This window comes from Heterodontus francisci, chromosome 36 (genome assembly GCF_036365525.1).
Source record: "Heterodontus francisci isolate sHetFra1 chromosome 36, sHetFra1.hap1, whole genome shotgun sequence".
In the NCBI taxonomy this organism is placed as follows: domain Eukaryota; kingdom Metazoa; phylum Chordata; class Chondrichthyes; order Heterodontiformes; family Heterodontidae; genus Heterodontus; species Heterodontus francisci.
This window is the reverse complement of record NC_090406.1, coordinates 19,355,840-19,376,247: the sequence shown is the minus strand read 5'-3', so window position 1 is coordinate 19,376,247 and position 20,408 is coordinate 19,355,840. Positions and strand designations below refer to the sequence as shown.

The 20,408-nt window shown below is 42.8% G+C and overlaps 1 long non-coding RNA gene across 1 annotated transcript; it reads right to left on the bottom strand.

Annotated features, from left to right (window-relative positions):
* Positions 1–2,555: 2,555 nt before the first annotated feature.
* Positions 2,556–19,980, bottom strand: LOC137351363 (uncharacterized). The gene is made up of 3 exons (XR_010969491.1): positions 19,915–19,980; positions 10,455–10,613; positions 2,556–2,682 (listed from the first exon to the last, which is right to left on the bottom strand). It is a non-coding gene; the product is annotated as an uncharacterized lncRNA (long non-coding RNA).
* Between the last annotated feature and the right edge of the window lie 428 nt (positions 19,981–20,408).

Genomic DNA, 20,408 nt, shown 5'->3' with positions numbered 1-20,408 from the left:
TGTGTGATCGGGTGGATCAGTCCTGCTGCTCCTGGCTCCACATCCAAGTAAGTAAATGCCAAAAAATTAATTTTTTGGTAGCCAATGCTCTCAAGGTCCAATTTTACTGAGTGCATGCAGTGCTGGTGCCGGGTGCTTCAGGGAAAAGCATATGCCAAAGGGCTAACACCTGTTTCAGCCATGGGCCCTCAACAATATTCTTCTCCAATATGGCGGGCAATGCACTTCCAGCCAGAAATGTGTAGGCTGTTCCTTCCTGCCATATTGGTGGCTTAATAGTCTGGAAAGGGCCCAAACATTGTGCTTTTCATGGTGGAATTTATAGGCCAGTGAGTGCAATGAAGATCATGGCTTTTGTTTTTGTAAGCCAAGAAAATTAAAATATGTGCCCTCTAAGTGGCAAGTCTGCTGCCTAGTCTGGAACTCAGCCATACAGATCAGAAGGTCCAATAATCCATTCTTCATCTGGTTTACATGTTCCCTTTGCCCTTGGACTAAGAAACAGTAAAATCAGACAGGGTTGAAACTCTGATTGCTAGCTAGTGACTCCTGCTAGGAGATGCACAGGATGCGGTCAGGATTGCACACACCATGATCCACTCCTAGTGTCAAATACTGCTTATCCTCATATAGAAAATGTTGGCTTTAGTGAGCACCCTCTGTAGCCTGGGTTACTGTTGAGGACTATACTATTCCAGTTGAGATTAATGCCTGCAGATTTGACCACTGAGTTTGGGGAAAAAAAAATCTTTGATTAAAAACAAGAACAGTAGGAACTTCAGCGCTCCACTGAATACTCCATTGCTTGGACTTACTCGCCCACCATCACTCCATTCCTGTAACAAGTACCCATTTCCAGGATGTAATTTGAAACAGGCTCTGAAACACAGGCTCTGAGTGATGACATAATGTAGTGCAGTTAGTCACACTCATCCTGGATAATAAACATCGCAGTGACACCATAATTATCAAGTAAATGTTGATTTTTTAAAAAACCTAATTTGTGGCACTGGGAGTGTACGGACTCATGTGGGGAAAGATGAGGAAAAGATTTGCTAGTCATATTTATGAGATCCAAGCAATTGCTATTCCTTTCCCTTGACGTACAGCAGCGTTGGCCAATATATCAAAGCTTGAGAGCTAGATAAAGAGCTTTATTTGACACAAGATAATTTTTCAGTTGTTTTTATCACAGGTGGGTATAGTTTGAGCAGTACCCTATACCTAGGACTGGAACAGATTTTAGCTCAGTATCAAAAGTTAAACCTCTACACCTTAGGTCTCAGTCTCCATTAGAGAGAGAAAGAGCGAGAGACAGCCGAGTACCAACAATTAAAACGCTTGCTTGGTATAAACTGCAGCATTTATTTCATTTGCCTCCTTCTTTCACTTGTGTCCCAGAAAGAACATCTTCCCTCATCCCTAATCCAAGAAGAGCTGACTATTTTACCGAAAAGTGTCTTAGGTTGCATTTCCCCCATTGGTCAGAAATAATTCAGTTAATTTGCGAATTTCCACAGTTTCAGACCTGTGTGGAATGTAATTCCACCAATAGACATTTATTTTGAGTTATATATGAAGTATATCTATTCTGAGTCGGAACCCCCCACAATCCAGATTCAGGACAAAAATTCAGGATTAATATGCAAATGATACTTCTCAGAAGAAGTCTCAGTTCTCTCTCACATATATTTCAAAGCAAAATCATTGAGATCTTCACATTTTCATACTTATAGTAATAAAGTTCTGATGACAGGTCATTGGCCTGAAACATTAACATTTCCTCCACAGATACTGCCTGACCTTAAGCATTTCTGGCATTTTCTGTTTCTATTCATAAAGTAGGCATGTTTGAGTCACCATTCTGCCCCTCTCTTTACAACACATCTCACTCTCGGGTACTCTCGGGCCAACCTCCTCCAGTTGAATTTGATCTTAAGCCTAGCAACAACCCCCTCTAAATTTTAATTTTCTGCTGAACTTTAGCACTGTAGCAGATCTCTTCTGTAACTACCACTCCCCCAGCTTTCTCCACCTCTGTCCACTTTCAAAGGCTTCCTTCAAACCTTATCATTGGCCTACTTCCTCCTCCTGCTCAGCTCCAACTCATCCATGACACACTTTGTTGTTAATGTTTTCCATGTTAAAGGAATTATACAAGTTCAAGTTGTAGTTATGTCAATGTGTGACATCTTACATTTCTCTATTGGTAAAATTTAAAGTAACAAATGTGATTTGGGGCACCATGCATTCTGCTAACTGCAAGAATGACAAAGATAACTGATGAGACATTCCACTCTAGTGAGACTGTAAACAGAATCAACTGTTATCAAACTCTCTGCAACATTGCTTAGTAACACTCAATGCAAAAAGTGACTGACTGATTTTATAGCAATGTTAATGTCATTTAGTACTTAATTTATTATTTGTCTGTGTTACAGTAGATTGTGAAACCATTATTGTTACATAGGAATATAGAAACATAGGAGCAGGAGTAGGCCATTCAGCCCATTGAGCCTGTTCCGCCATTCCCGCGCTATCCACATATCCCTTGATGTCATCAGTATTCAGATATCTATCGATTTGTGTCTTGAACATGCTCTTCATAGTTATTCTTGGATTAGTGGCTGGTGGTCTGCAAGTGGAAGGAATAGGAATTCACTGGCACAGGCTTCAGTTCTCCTGGCAAAAGTGAGCAGAATTTTCTATCAGACTGATTCATATCATGCTGGTTCAAATAATGCTTATTTACAGCTGGCTTCAAACAAAATCAAATCAAATCAAATCAGACGCTGTAGGAATTCAAGCAACTCTTGGAAACATAGAAAATTTAAGGCACAGAAGGAGGCCATTTGGCCCATTGTATCTTTCTCGATGAAGAATTATGCTGTTCTGTCCTGTGTTGACAAGCTGAATGCCACAGCCTCATATACATGTTGTTCTCCTGGAACCATTGCTTCCAGTTTTTTGGGGGGATGGTGCCCAACAGGCATCAGATGTCTTGTGATATCTCACTCAAGGGTCATTTTGCGTGTGTGAGCCCAGGCAGCTTAGCTATGCACATTTATGATTCCTAGTTGTGGTCACCTGTAAGAGCAGAGTGCAGGAAAATGCGAAGCAAACACAACTGTTGCAGACTGTTATCCTAATGTCTACTGAAGTATAAAGAAATTCTGTTTGCTTAGTTGCTTCTATAGAAATGGACTCATATCAAAGAAATTCCAAAGGATTATTATCCAAGTTCAGGCTGTTAGTTCTTAGTTCTGTTGAATGCACACCAAGTGACATAAAAAATAATAAGCACTAGATGGCATATGAGGGAAGGACACAAAGAACAATCTGACACTTATAGGAATGGCATTGCTGATACATCATCTAGTATCATAGATAAGAAAGACCTAACTACATTTATATATGTCCTCAGGATATTCCAAGTGCTATATAACCAATGGGTTGCTTCTAGAATGCAGTCACTCATTATGTAGGCAAAGGCAGTAAGCAATTTGCACACAAGGTCCCACCAACAGCAAATGAATGAGATTGACTAGATAATGGACTATTTGGTGATGTTGGTTGAAGGAGAAATATTGGTTAAGGCTATCAGAGGAACTCTCCACTTTTCTTCAGAGTGCTATGTGATCTTTTATGTTCAACTGATCAGGTTAGTGGTCCCTCAGTTGAATGTTTACGTCAAAAGGATGGTGTTTTCAACAATGCTGCACTCACTCAGCACTGCACTAAAGTGCCACCTTAGCCTATGAACTCAAGTGTATAGTGAGACTTGAACTATGATTTTCAGACCCGAAGGGAAGCAAATTCTAGATACTGGTGATATTCTTTATAATAAAAAAAGAAAAAAATTGCATTTCTTTAGTTTCAAATTATGAAACAGATTTTACTACAGTAATGCAATAGAAAAAAGCTGTGTAGATATTTTTATCTTTAGTAAAAACAATCAAGTGGATTGTCAGTCATTTCTTTTACAAGCCACTGCCTCAGTCAAATCAAATCAAATATGTTAACCCCAAGGCCACGCTATTTTGTCTTAAACTCCTGCAATGTGAAGGATGAATTAAAAGTAAAGGTCAAGGAAACATTGGGTTGAGAGTATTTTGGAAGCAACAAGCATACTTTTCAAAGGGGCATCAATAGACCTGTTATATTACATAGTCTGCATGAATGTGATAGGCTCCTGACTTTGTACCAAACCGTATTGTAATTTGGGTGTGACATCAATTGAATTGTTTTTAAGGAAGAAGCAAGAGACTCCCCACCCCCCTCCAGGAAGTTTTTTCACAGAGCTCCTGCTTCACCTGCCTGTAGCAGTATAACTGCAGTCAGTGCAAACACAGTCTGAAAGTCTGGGAAGTTGTTTAATTTCAGCCTAGGTAGGATTCCTGATCATAATGTCAACAGCAATCCAGTAAAATGAATGGGTTACCATGGGTGCTACAATTGGAAAACTTAATATAAGAACATAAGAACATAAAAATTCAAAGCAACAGTAGACATATGGCCCCTCGAGCCTGCTCTGCCATTCTATACGATCATGTCCGATCTGATCTTGGCGTCAACATCACTTTCCTGCCTGTTCCCCATAACCCATGACTCCCCTATAATTCAAAACTGTGCCTATCTCAGTCTTGAATATATTCAATGACCCAGCCTCCACAGCTCTCTGGGGTAGAGAATTCGAAAGATTAATGACCCTCTGAGAGATAAAATTCCTCCTTATCTCTGTCTTAAATGGGCGACCCCTTATTCTGAAACTGTGCCCTTAGTTCTAGATTCCCCCACGAGAGGAAACATCCTCTCAGCATCTACCTTGTCAAGCCTCCTCAGAATCTTACATGTTTCAATAAGATCAACTCTCATTCGTCTAAACTCCAATGAGTATAAAGCCCAACCTGCTCAACCTTTCCTTATGAGCTTCTTTATTCCAGGAATCAACCTAGTAAACCTTCTCTGAACTGCCTCCAATGCAAGTACATGCCTTGTTATGACCAGGTGAGAAAAGGATCTAGGGGTTTCCTCTCAGCCTTTGCCTGATCTGACCATAACAGGGTTTAATTTTTAAAATATAGTGTTTTTACCTTCCCTTCAGTGAATCCTTGTTCACTGCTCTCCAATTGTAAGGCAAGGAAATCAACCAGACAGGTTTTCTTAGATTTAAACATGAAAAGTGTAAATTTATTAACCTTAAAACTCTAATTCGGTTAAAACGACTCCAAATATGCGACACGACCACGCTCGCATGCATATGCAATAAACACACGCAGATAGAGACAGAAAAGGAGCAAGAATAAAGGAGAAAAATTTGAAGCAATAGCTGGAGGTCATTTACTGTCCTTTGAGTTCAATGTAGAGTCTTTGATTGCAGTTAAATCTTGCCGTTTTGTTGGGGCTCAGTGCACACTTTCAAACTTGTTTCGATGTAGGAGTCTTCGCTCTTGAGGTTTAAGTGACTTCAGTGGATCTGGAAATTCGTGAGAGAGAGAGAGAGAGAGAGAGAGACAGGGCCAGGGAGACAGGGCCAGGGAGACCTTCCTTATTTGTTGTCTTCATAACAGTCTCTGTCTTTAAGCTGTCCTGTGAGTACAATTCAAAAACCCTGGGCTAGCAAAGTTAGTCATGTGACTAGTTGTTTTTTTAACAAACTCTCCTGCGTTTTTGTGAATTCCTTTCAGCTTAGCAGACACCCACAGTGGGGCGGGGTGGGGGGGGGGGGGGTGGCGGAATGGGGGGATGGACAAAATGCAATGTTGGCTTGTTACACATTCATTGTCTGGTGATCAAAGTCCATTTGGGTTAATTGGATCAGGGAGCAGTTCCATTGTCTTTTCCCAGGCAACTGTATCTTAGAATGCTAATTTTTTCAGCCACTGCTGATCTCTTTAAATAAGTCATCTCTTCATTCCATCAAGTTTAAAATTAATGCTTCATATGACAAAATTAATATGCCTCATTCGTGTCAGGTGGGGTCTTCATGACACCCTCCTTAAACAAGGAGGCCAAAATTGTGTGCAGAATTCTATGTGTGGTCTCACCAATCCCCTGTGCAGTTGTAGCAAGACTCTCCTACTTTTATACTCCATTCCCCTTGCAATAAAGGCCAACATTGCATTTGCCTTCCTAATAACTTGCTGTAACTATATGCTAACTTTTTGTGTTTCATGTACGAGGATACCCATCCTTCTGTACCGCAGCATTCTTCAGCCTCTCTCCATTTAAATAATATTATGCTTTTCTAGTGGGTGGCGCAGTGGTTAGCACCACAACCTCATAGCTCCAGCGACCTGGGTTCAGTTCTGGGTACTGCCTGTGTGGAATTTGCAAGTTCTCCCTGTGACCACGTGGGTTTCCGCCGGGTGCTCCGGTTTCCTCCCACAGCCAAAGACTTGCAGGTTGATAGGTAAAGTTGGCCAATGTAAATTGCCCTTAGTGTAGGTAGGAGAATGGTAGGGAATATGGGATTAATGTAGGAGGGGATGTGGTAGGGAATATGGGATTAATGTAGGAATAGTATAAATGGGTGGTTGATGGTGGGCCGAAGGGCCTGTTTCAGTGCTGTATCTCTTTATAATCTCTATTCTTCCTATGAAAGTGGATAATCTCACATTTTCCCACATTATACTCCATCTGCCAAATTTTTGCCCACTCACTAAACCTACCTATATCGCTTTGCAAACTCTTTTGTGTCCTTCTCACAAATTGCTTTCCCACCTATCTTTGTATCGTCAGCAAATTTGGCTCCAATACACTCGGTCCCTTCATCCAAGTCATTAATATAGAGTGTAAATAGTTGAGGCTCTAGCACTGATCCCTGTGGCACCTCACTAATTACGGTTTTCCAGCCTGAAAAAGATCCATTTGTTCCGAGTCTCTGTTTTATGTTTGTTAGCTAATCCTCTATCCATGCTAATATAAACATTAAACGTTTTCATGGTGAGAATGGTAAGGTTGAGTAAAACGATTTATGGTTTACACTATGTGAATTGCTCTGAAAAGAGCAGTTGTTTTGTTGAAAGGAGAGTTCTTAGAAGAACTGTTAGGACTTGACGTTTTGGGCAGCAGGAACAATAACATGTACCGACCTATCACAGACACTTTAAGCCTGACCAATCAGCATCAAGATCCCGCCCAAACTCCCATACTCCACCACATATAAGCCCATCTCTTCCATTGATCCTGTCTTTTCTCCAGAAGATGGGCTGAGTATGTTTCCCGAAAAGTTCCTATGCACTGGCAAATTCTGATCAGATAAAGGGCTGTAGCTGGATTTGAAAGAAAATGACAACTTCATGTTAAGTGGCCACATGTTTAAGTCAACATTTTTTGGCATTCTTTTTAAAGGTTGTGAAGCTCAGAATTTTTGTCAAGCCTTGCAAAAGCCGGGTGGGTCCAAAATATATTGGACCGCAAAACAAATGAGAAGGCCGCAATCAGAATCTGTGGAAAAGTGACGGAGTAGCACAGCACAGCACGCAAACTCCCTACATGATAGCTGGAAGATGGAAGCTGTATGAGGTGGGTACAAGGAAGGTTGCCCTGTTTTGCACACCAGTGGATCTTCCTCAAGGAATAGCAGTGCTGCCTGACTGGGAGGTGGTGATGACCAAAGGTTACCATATAGTATGCTGAGAACCTGGCAAGTGAGAAGACGATGACAAAATGCTGTGGGATTATGGCTACACAACAGTATCGTATACCAGTAAGTAGCCTGTGTATGTGGGCTGCAAATTATTAACTATCCACATGCCACATTACTACTGCTAGCCATGCCAAGCCATAAGTCAACTTTGCAGCCTTTTCATAGAATCATAGAATAGTACAGCTGTTATGAAAGTGCTTCCATCTGTTAACATTTTTTGAGGACTCATGTTCAAAAGTTGTGGAAATTGATTAGTGGAAGGACTGAAGAGATTCCATAATTGCTGGACTTCGTTTTTTAAAAAAAAACAAGGTCACTGGAAGGACTTGGGGACTTTGTTTACAAACAAACCCTCACTGGAAGTCGCATGTCTTAAGCTAAGTAAACAGCAGAAGCCTTGGTGACTAGGGGAGTTGTTTACGGAGAAGTAACATGGCAAGATTTATGGTGGTCAAGAGTTTGTTTCGTTTTGGATATTGTTGAGTTAGTTGGGGATAAGCCTGCTAAGAGAGAAGCCACCAGCTCATCTTTTTCCACCTCTTTGAGAAACCCTGAGAATCCACTGTGATAGCTGAAACCCCTGATGCAATGATTCTCCTGGAAAGCCTGCCAGACTAATCCTCGATATCGTTGAAAAGAACTGCTCTAAAAAGATCCCAGTCTATGAATATTTGGATGCCAGAATAAAGGACCAGCTGGGAACATACCATATCTTATCCTTTTCCTTCAAGAATTGACAAGTATTTGGCCAAAGTTTTTTTTTGTCCTTTTTGTAAAGAGATCTCTGCAGAGGAAATGTCTTTATTTTTTTCTTTAACTGGTGTGTGTGCATATGTGTTGGGTTAATTTAGAAGGGAACTTTCATATTTCAACCTGTGTATTAATAAGCTTTGCATCTGTATTGAATAAGACTTGTTTTATAATAAATTAATAATTTTGTTATTTATTTAAAAAATCTATTGGTGAATTTTATTCTGAAACTAAAATAGATAAAATATATAATTGGCCGTATTAGTAACTAGGTAAAACATTTAAATATATGTTGTGACCCATGGAGAAATGGAACAAGGGAAAGATAGTGCACTCCTCCAGCCTCGGTCATAACATATAACTAGGGCTCAGTGCGGGATAACCCAATGCCGACAATGTGCAATTGTAAGCAGGGTAATAATAACTGAAAAGGGGAAAAGAAAAACACCAGGTTTCTTGTACATTACAGTAAAGCTTACACTACCAGAATGGCTACTTTTGATGCAAGTGCATTTGTGCAGCAGTCTGGAATAGATTGAGTCTTTAAAGACATTGTCCAGTGATGAGCTGTCAAGTGTGATGGAGTACTTGATGTTAGACATTTGACCGAAAGCTAGACGGGTTGAAATGCAGAGACCAGTGGCCAGACAAATGGAGATTGAAGTGAAAGAGCCAGAGGGACAAGTAGAATCAGAAGAAGTCAAGGTAACACTGGCACAGATTCAATTTGACAGGAGGAAATTAGAGCTAGAATTTCAGGCGAGGGAAAAGGAAAACAAAAGGATATTTTGAAAGGAACAGGCAGCACAGCAGGAGTGAGAAAAGTGCAATCCCCCAGCCTCAGTTGTAACACGACCACTGAGGCACACTGAGTTTGTGCTGGCTCTTTCGAACAGCAAACCAGTTAGTCCCACTACCTGCTCTTTCCTCATATCCCTGCAACTTTTTCTCTTGCACATATGTAACTAATTCCCTTTTGAAGGCTATATTGAATCACTATTCTATCAGGCAGTGCATTCCACTGTTGCCTTAAAAAAACTTTTTCCTCCTGTCGCCACTGGTTCTTTTGCCAATCCCCTTAAATCTGTGCCCTCTGGTTATTGACTCCTTAGCCATTGGAAACAGTTTCTCTTTATTTACTCTATCTAAATCCTTCATGACTTTATCTCTATCAAATCTTGTGTTAACTTCCTTTGTCCTAAGGAGAACAATCCCAGCTTCTCCAGTCTATCCATGTAGCTGTCATCCCTCATCCCTGGAACCATTCTAGTAAATCTCTTCTTTCACTGCTTACTCTGCTTATTAATACTCCAGCAGGCCACCCATTCAAATTGCAATTTCCAACTTAAACTCTTGGCACACAGACCTGTTGTTGGAGACCTAATGGATACTTAATGCTCAATGTGAACAGCCAATGCAGATCAGCAATCAATGAAGCCCATGGAATGTGGATGTAGACAACTAAAACAGTAGAATATAAATTGGAGGAGGTTGTGATTGAACTGTACAGTGCTCTGATCAAAGGAACAGCTCAAGCACCATGTACAGTTCTGGTAGCGGAGGGAAAAAGGAGACATCCAAGCACTGGAGACAGTGCACAGGAGTCACCAGGCCGATCGCTAGTGATAGGGACTTGATTTATGAGGAAAAACTGAGGGGTCTTGGGCTGCAAAGCAGATATCTGAAAGGTGATTTGTATATATGATCGTAAACGATATGGAAAGCATAATCTGGAATATTGCTTTAAATTAAACAATGGGAGTGGGACAAAGGGATGTAGAGTTAAACTAGTAAAATGTAACTTTAGAATTTGTATCTAAATGCTGAGCAACTGTCTCAGTGGGCTGAATTTTACCGGTCCCTTGACACCACAGGTCGCGGCGCGGGGGCCGGTAAAATTCTGCAGGGAGAGGACTGCCTCGACCCACGTCATCGAAAATGGCCCACTGCATATTACTGGTGGGGGGAGCTTGGTGCGGCCTCCCCACCACCTGGCAGTGGGCCCTTCATATGCATATTTAAATTAACGTTAATAATATGTAATTGTACTCACCTGCGGGCAGTGGCATCCCATGCTGATTTTACAGCTGCCATTCGTGCTTCGCGTGCCTTTGGAACTCCATACGGGGTATTAAATGAATACTTTGCATCTGTCTTTACCAGGGAAGAAGATGCAACCCAGGCAATGTTGAAAAAGGAGAGAATTCAGACACTAGAGGGGTTTAAAATTGATAAAGAGGAAGTATTAGATAGGTTAGAACATAGAACATAGAACATTACAGCGCAGTACAGGCCCTTCGGCCCTCGATGTTGCGCCGACCTGTGAAACCATCTGACCTAAACTATTCCATTTTCATCCATATGTCTATCCAATGACCACTTAAATGCCCTTAAAGTTGGCGAGTCTACCACTGTTGCAGGCAGGGCGTTCCACGCCCCTACTACTCTCTGAGTAAAGAAACTACCTCTGACATCTGTCCTATATCTATCACCCCTCAACTTAAAGCTATGTCCCCTCGTGTTTGCCATCACCATCCGAGGAAAAAGACTCTCACTATCCACCCTATCTAACCCTCTGATTATCTTATATGTCTCTATTAAGTCACCTCTCCTCCTCCTTCTCTCTAACGAAAACAACCTCAAGTCCCTCAGCCTTTCCTCGTAAGACCTTCCCTCCATACCAGGCAACATCCTAGTAAATCTCCTCTGCTTCCAAAGCTTCCACATCCTTCCTATAATGTGGTGACCAGAACTGCACGCAATACTCCAGGTGCGGCCGCACCAGAGTTTTGTACAGCTGCAGCATGACCTCGTGGCTCCGAAACTCGATCCCCCTACTAATAAAAGCTAACACACCATATGCCTTCTTAACAGCCCTATTAACCTGGGTGGCAACTTTCAGGGATTTATGTACCTGGACACCAAGATCTCTCTGCTCATCTACACTACCAAGAATCTTCCCATTAGTCCAATACTCTGCATTCCTGTTACTCCTTCCAAAGTGAATCACCTCACACTTTTCCGCATTAAACTCCATTTGCCATCTCTCAGCCCAGCTCTGCAGCCTATCTATGTCCCTCTGTAACCTACAACATCCTTCGGCACTATCCACAACTCCACCGACCTGCATGTCATCCGCAAATTTACTAACCCACCCTTCTACACCCTCATCCAGGTCATTTATAAAAATGACAAACAGCAGTGGCCCCAAAACAGATCCTTGCGGTACACCACTAGTAACTAAACTCCAGGATGAACATTTGCCATCAACCACCACCCTCTGTCTTCTTTCAGCTAGCCAATTTCTGATCCAAAGCACTAAATCACCTTCAATCCCATACTTCCGTATTTTCTGCAATAGCCTACCGTGGGGAACCTTATCAAACGCCTTACTGAAATCCATATACACCACATCCACGGCTTTACCCTCATCCACCTGTTTGGTCACCTTCTCAAAAAACTCAATAAGGTTTGTGAGGCACGACCTACCCTTCACAAAACCATGCTGACTATCGCTAATGAACTTATTCTTTTCAAGATGATTATAAATCCTATCTCTTATAACCTTTTCCAAACTTTACCCACAACCGAAGGAAGGCTCACAGGTCTATAATTACTAGGGCTGTCTCTACTCCCCTTCTTGAACAAGGGGACAACATTTGCTATCCTCCAGTCTTCCGGCACTATTCCTGTCGACAATGACGACATAAAGATCAAGGACAAAGGCTCTGCAATCTCCTCCCTGGCTTCCCAGAGAATCCTAGGATAAATCCCATCTGGCCCAGGGGACTTATCTATTTTCACACTTTCCAAAATTGCTAACACCTCCTCCTTGTGAACCTCAATCCCATCTAGCCTAGTAGTCTGTATCTCAGTATTCTCCTCGACAACATTTTCTTTCTCTACTGTAAATACTGACGAAAAATATTGATTTAACGCTTCCCCTATCTCCTCTGATTCCACACACAACTTCCCACTACTATCCTTGATTGGCCCTAATCTAACTCTAGTCATTCTTTTATTCCTGATATACCTATAGAAAGCCTTAGGGTTTTCCTTGATCCTATCCGCCAATGACTTCTCGTGTCCTCTCCTTGTTCTTCTTAGCTCTCCCTTTAGATCCTTCCTGGCTAGCTTGTAACTCTCAAGCGCCCTAACTGAGCCTTCACGTCTCATCCTAACATAAGCCTTATTCTTCCTCTTGACAAGCGCTTCAAGGTTGTCTGAACTTAAAGTGGATAAAGCACCAGGGCTGGATGAGGTGCATCCAAGGATACTGAGGGAAGTGAGGGTGGAAATTGCAGAGGTGCTGGCCATAATTTATCAGTCTTCCTTAGACTCAGGGTGGTGTCTGAGGACTGGGGAATTGCAAATGTTACACTCTCGTTCAGAATAGGTTGTAAAGATAAGCCCAACAATTACAGGCCAGTCAGTTTAACTTCAGTGGTGGGAAAACTTCTAGAAAACATAATTCGGGACAAGTCACATGGACAAATGCGGGTTAGGTAAGGAAATCCAGCTTGGATTTCTTAAGGGAAAATCATGTTTAACTAGCTTGCTGAAGTTTTTTGAGTAGGTAACAGAGAGGGTTGATGAAGGCAATGCTGTTGATGTGGTTTACATAGACTTTCAAAAGCTATTTGATACAGTGCCACACAACAGACTTGTGAGCAAACTTGTAGCTCATGGAATAAAAGGGACATTAGCAGCATGGATCTGAAATTGGCTGAGTGACAGGAACCAAAGAGCAGTGGTTAATGGATGTTTTTCGGGCTGGAGGAAGATTTGTAGTGGAGTTCCCCAGGGATCAGTGTTGGGACCCTTCCTTTTCCTGATATATATTAATGATCTAGACCTTGATGTAAAGGGCACAAATTCAAAGTTTGCAGATGATACGAAACTTGGAAGCATTGTGAACTGTGAGGAGGATGGTGTAGAACTTCAAAAGGACATAGACAAGTTGGTGGAATGGGCAGACAGGGGGCAGATGAAGTTCAATGCAGAGAAATGTGAGGTGATTCATTTTGGTAGGAAGAACATGGAGAGACAATATAGAATGAAGGGTACAATTCTAAAGGGGGTGCAGGAGCAGAGGGACTTAGGTGCTTATGTGCATAAGTTATTAAAGGTGGCAGGACAGGTTGAGAGAGCAGTTAATGAAGTATACAGTATCCTGGCTTTATTAATAGGGGCATAGAGTACAAGAGCAAGAAAGTTATGTTGAACTTGTAAAGGACACTGGTTCGGCCTCAGCTGGAGTATTGCATCCACTTTTGGGTGCCACACTTGAGGAAAGATGTGAAGGCATTGGAGAGAGTACAGAAGAGATTCACGAGAATGGTTCCAGGGATGAGGAATTTCAGTTATGAAGATAGATTGGAGAAGTTTGGACTGTTTTCCTTGGAGAAGAGAAGGCTGAGGTGATTTGATAGAGGTATTCAAAATCATGAGGGATCGGGACAGAGCAGATAGAGATAGAGGCCTGCTACCCGACCCGAACCCGACGGGACCCAACAACATGTGTTGGGTTTGGGTCGAGTCCGGCCCCTCTTCCGGAGCCAGCTTTCTGACTCTGGTCGGGCCGAGTCCAGGTCGAGTTGGGCCAGACACACACGGTAATTGCTCTGCTGGTAAGTACTGAAATTAAAAAAACTTACCTGAGCTGTGAGTCCGGGACGAAACTGAGTCTGCGCAGTGTGCGATGACGTCACTATGACGTCATCGCACATGCGCTGCAGCTCGGTGGAGCTTCCCAGTGAAAAGGTAAGTAAAGTGATGGTTGGGTCCGGCTCGGGTCGGGTCGGGTCGAGTCGTGGCGGGTTCAGGTAGGATCGGGCTCGGGGCAAATTCGGAGGGACTCAGGCCAGGTCAGGCTCGGGTCCGCTGTGGTTCGGGTCAGGTTCTTTTTCCCGACCTAAAGCAGGCCTCTAGATAGAGAGAAACCATTCCCACTCATGAAAGGATCGAGAATGAGAGGGAACTGATGTAAAGTATTTGATAAGAAAAGCAAAAGCAACATGAGGAAAATCTTTTTCACACAGCGAGTGGTTAAGGTCTGGAATGTGCTGCCTGAGAAAGTGGTGGAGGCAGGTTCAACTGAAGCATTCAAAAGGGAACTAGACAGTTTTTTGAAAAGGAGTAATGTGCAGGATTATGGGAGAAGGCAGGGACTGAGGGAATTTCTCTTAGAGAGCCAATGTGGACATGATGGGCAGAATGGCCTCTCTCTGCACTATAACAATTCTGTGATTCTGTTAAGTTACACACTTAATATTGTTCATTAGTTACAAACCACAACTTAAAGTTAAAGTTGGCTACACGGATGCATAATAGACATGCATAAATATAGTTAGAGTTATCCAGCAGCTGAGCTGCAAATCATTAGTGGGCAGGTCTACTTAGTAAAGCGAGCCAGGAAGGTTACACAGCTAATTCAGTGTATCATTGAAACTTCCTCTTTGGAGCAAACAACTAGTGAAATAAGCATTTCCAGTTCAGGCATACAATTCCTTCAGGAGATAATGATTCATTATATGTCATGATCAATGGTATAATGAAGCATATTAATGCTGATGGGACTCCAATGTACTTCAATTAGAATTCTGCTGATAATTTCATTGTTCATCCACTGGAGGGCAGAGGTGTGATGAAGTGACTCTCTGGACGGTATTGTGACTATTAAATGTTCTATTTGTGTAAAATTTTAATAATTATCATTCTGATGGTTAGTCAATAAAGGTACAACTCGGAATACCAAGTGCAGCAATACCATCCTGCATTTAAACACAATTATGCTTGAATGCGATTTTGTAATTCAGCATCCTGTGCATATTCAGCAGACTGGTCTCACTGGATGTGTTTTTAAATCCACCCTCATAAATCAGTATTCCGAATTTAAAAGCAAACTATCCTTAATGTTTGCTTCATCGCTATTTGGAGTTACAATCGAGTTTCATTAAAGACACATCAAAATTATAACTACGCTGGGACTTTTAAAAACAAAATGACTTTTTAAAGGGATTTTCAGCATAATCAAGCTCCTCATAATAGGATTTTATAGTATAGGCTGGCATTTTCCAGTGCTACTGACTGTTACAGTTCAGATAGTGGGGATTTATACAACACCCGTTGATAGGGGCGTACTCCAATGTTAACAAGTTATGTTATATCACCTTGAAGGAAAGTATGCAGGCAATATAAATACTTAACTATACATATAATCACAACTATATTTGTTAAAGCATCACAATGGAGTGTAAATTTCAAGTTAAAGAGGAAAAGAAGTCTTTGAAAGTTTTTAAAAACATTAAAGAAATCTCAGGATCGTTTTGTACTGAAGAAAAAAATCCCTTAGACTTTCCTCCTTTTTTAATATCAGACATCAGGTTCAGTTGTACATACTTTGCCAGAGTTTGTTAGATGCATGCCAATATTGCTAACATCTATAATATTCACATGTTAAGATTCTTAAAAAAGCTTGATATTTCACTTTAAATTTGGGGTAGATGAAAATTAGAGTGAAAAGGCAATAAATAGTTTTCAAATGCATTGATGGGGTAAATTCAGAGATGTAAGTAGCTTTGTAGAAACTGCTATTTAAATAGCCTGTTAGAGGATGCCACATAAATAGATAATGCAATGTTAATGACTGAAAATAAGATGCCATGTAACTAGCCAGACAGATGGGGCAGGATTTCCATTCCGTGATTACTTCTGGGTCCTGTCCCCACATTGCCTTGGCAATGCACGTGCACATGCGTTGCAATTACGATATAGAAATAAGCTAATTGGCCAAGAGTTACGTTTGCTGCCCAAATAGTGGCGGCTGATGTGGGAAGAAGGCAGGACATAGGCAGAGTGGGCCTGATTTAAAGGGTGGGTAGCAGCCATTGCTGAGGCACCTTGAGGAAGAAGCAGAGAAGAGGGCTGTGAGAAGGGAGGCCCGCCCCCCCCCCCACCCCATGCCAGGACAGACTCCCCCTTTTTCTGATGCCTCACTGGAAGCTCTATTGGGGGCAGTGACAGAGTGCAAAAGCATCCTGTCCGCTGCCAGTGGCAGCAGAAAGCCTGCAAGGCTCACCAAGAGGGCATGACAGGAGGTGGCTCACGAGGTCAGCAGCAGAAGAGTGGTGAGGAGGAACTGGGTGCAGTGCTGGAAGCGTTTCAATGACCTTCTCAGGTATGGAAAGGTGAATCCAAATATAGACCAAGATGACATTCCTCCTGGTCATCAAAGTGCAAAAAGAGAGGGGCATCCTGAGGGCGCATAGATTCTACTGACTATGGGACAGATATGTGCGCAGCAGCCTTGATGATCCATAAGCATAGTTCAGATTCCTAATGCTGTTGGTCAGGAGGCTGGAGTGCAGACTGCATCAGTGCATGCGAATAAAAAGTTGCAAGTAGTGAGGGAGAGAAGCATTGTCCTAACTGCACCTTTCTTCATCTTGCAAGACAAACGGGTGTTGAATGCCAGGGAGAATGAAAGGGCACACCTGGACCACAGGCTGCCATAGCTCGGGTTGCTGATGCACTTTAAGGAGCTGGCCCTTGATTTGGCCAGAGTGTCAAGCTACAGGATCACCGGGCACAGAGGAACATTGCTCTGCTGTAGACAGAGCAAAAGCATCTCAACATCTCCAGGTTCAGTGGATTCATGGCAATGCTCCCTGTGCAATGAGCTGTCAAAGCATGAGCTGTCATTTGATTGTTTTTAGCAGTGTGAGCATCTGTTGATTGTCCCGATCTCTCATCACCACCTTATCTCAAGTTTCCCACAGGGCCAACTGCTGAGGGACAGGAGTCCATACAAAGATAACAAGTTCCCGAGGAGCCAGATTAGAGAAGACAACTCAGAGCCTGCGCCATCACATCTTTCCTACGCATCCTCCATCAGCGTAGACACTTGCATCTCGGTCGGTCCTTGCACATTATCAGATATGGTGGCACACTGTGAAGTGAACATTACATCAGAACAGGAGGATACGGGGGAGGCAGAGTTGGCTGTGGGCCTCAGAGGTTGGAGGACAAGCGCAGCCAGATGGAGATGCAGAGCCTCAAGAGTCACAAAGAAGTGGCTCTACCTGAAGAATCAGCTTGAGATGTGTGCCCACATGTCGGCATTACCTGAGACATTGTGGAGTCATCTGATGAGAATGTGGGAGTCCATTCATCTCATGTGCTCCACAATGTGTCAGTGCCCTTGAGCGTTTCAACTCCTCCATTGAGAGAGTGGGCAACCTCATGGAGAGCCATATGCAGCATCATTCAGAATAGATACAGAAACAGTGCACTGACATGCATGGAATCCATGCCGTGGTTTGTAGCATTGACCGGTCAATGGCACACAAGGCACAACGAGTGGATGCCAGCTGCCCTAGAGCTGGTGGTTTCCTCCATCGATCAAGGGCGCCATGAAACGGCCAAGGTGGCGACAGATAGTGATGAGGGGGGCAGTGCCCACAGGGCTCCATCATCATCATCTGCTCCCATGGGCCATCTGATGATTGAAGCATCTGTAGAGTCACGCCTCGTGACAGATGCTGCAGTGATGCTGGTGAAGCAGCCTTTGCAGGTGTCCCCCCAGTACCTCCATGCCAAGGCTGACGGCCACAGGCATCTCAGTCCCCAACAGGCACGAGTGAGCAATCTACCTCCACCTCATCTTCAGCCACAGGAGGACCTTCTCGTAGGAGTGGCTGAGTGCAGGCCACTACGTCGGTAATATCACTTTGTGGGTCACTTGGGTGTCTCTGATGTAAATAATATCACACTGTACCTCAATAAAGCACTGGACATGTTGTTGCAGTAGGGCAGACTTCTGTGTCTTCATTTCATTATGGTGATGGCTGCTGCTTACCCTCGGAGGACCCTCAACAAGGGCACACATATCAGCAACCATCTCCCTGGTTAGACGCAGCTTTCTGCGGCACTGACACTTCAACATGTCCAGGTAGATTCTCCTTTGGCGATAGATCCTCTGCTGAAGGTCTCGCCCTCATTGCTTTCCTGCCCTCGTTCCTGAGCCCTGCACCCCCGTGGTCCAAGAGTTTGGCTCTGTTCCTGGAAATGCTCCTCATCACTAGTCAACCCTTTCTTGGAGTAGCTTAATCCCATTCCTTTTATGACATTCTTTTCTTTTTTACTGGAATGTGCAGTCTTGCTGAGCCCCCTCTCATGAACTCGTGAAGCCTGTAAGCAGAGGGACCCATCAAACTACACCACCCCCCCAACCAGAGGCCCCTCCCCTGCAAAATGCCCTTGTCAACAGTGAAGAGAGATAACAGATAGTACTCTAGACCCCGTGCAACTGCTTGCCTTTGAGGGCTTTTCTGAGCATTCCTTCTTTGATGGAGCCTCTTGCTGCTATCCTGGCATTCTGAGTGGCTTCCCACTTTGTTTGCAACTCCTCCTCCCTGTTGAGGTTCAGACCCTGTGTGCATCTTGTGCCTCCAAACAAAAATTCAAGACTGGCCTTTACTGAGTTGACACAAGTTCGTTAAGTGGCTTAACTGGCCATTTAGCAATGTCGGGCAGGTTGCCTTTTAAACTTGGAGAGTGCCACTTCCCCATCAGGAAACCGGCACGTCACGCAAGGGCGGGTTTAAGTGCCTGCCCTCTCAATTAATCAAAAATCCTGCCCATTATGCCATATAAATAGCCTGATAGAAATTCAAACATGAATGCCTTCTCTTTCTTGCAATTTGTGTTTCATTTCATTATTTTCATAAATAGGTTGAAATTTCTAAATCTACATTTAAATCTGTTATTGCTGATGACTTGCTGCAAGTTGAAACCATGACATTGAACAATGTCCTTCTACTCAATACAGACCACACACTTCAGGGTGCTAGTTATTACAGCATCAACTTTAATCTCAACCAAATTTATTTTAGGGGACAAGTTTAAGACAGAGCAATGTCTACAGGTCCCTAGAGCCCTCATGTTTGTCTGAGTCCCTCTGGGCACTAGCTCCTTAAGTGCATATGTTAATGCGCCTCTGCTTTCACATGTGTGAATTATGGAAGATAGAATCAGCAATCCTTCAGCCAGTGAAATTATCTGCAGAACAAAATTGTTTAACATCAACAGGGAGAAGTGATGCCTGTTTAACTCGGAAAAATCTTTTGGCATACAGAAGGTGGCCACCAGGGCAAAGTGCCAGCGGAGCCCTATTCCAGAGTCAACACATTCAGGAAAGGAGAGAACTGGAAGAAAATATACTGCTTTTTATTATTTCGAGTATAACATAGCAGCAAATATTTTCAAGAGGTGAGAGGCTTCATTATAACTAAAAAAAATGCAAGGAAAATGCTTAAAATATGCAGTTGTTAGTTCCTGTTATTTAACAGTTTGCCCCTGACTTAACAAAATTATTTTGAGCATTGACATTCGAAATCCACGAAGAACATCTTATATCATTCATATGTCCTCACTTTGACAGGGTTAAACTGATAGAGTTGAAAACAACCTTGGCATTGCACAGCTGAGATTCTGTAACTGAAGCTTCTTACCAGCATTGCTGAGGGTTCATGGCTGTTAAATTTAGTGCAGAAGCTGTGGCTAAGCAAACTATCTTCTGTGATGATTTTATGTCATCAGCATGCAGCACAATGTATGTAGAAATTGCTGGGCACTGTTCCAAAAGCTCGCTGTGGTACATGGCTTTTGTGAACTGTTCATCCTCAAAGACATGTAGCTGTCATACTGTGCTGCCTTCTTACATGTTACAAGGTTAATATTTTGCATTTGCTCCATGGAATGTAAGGCAATCAATGTCAATTGTGGTGAACTGTAGCATCACTTGGTGAAGAATTGCAGCCCAAAGGATAGAGCGCTGTGTTCCGAAACGGATGGTCACAGGCTATGCATCACTTGAGATCCATCACTTTGTAGATGAGCCACTAGATGGGGCACCAGCAGGCCCTTATTTTGGAAGAGGCTGAGGAACTGTCATTGTTCATCTTCCTCTCTGCTACATTTTCTCCACGGATTACAGAGCATATAC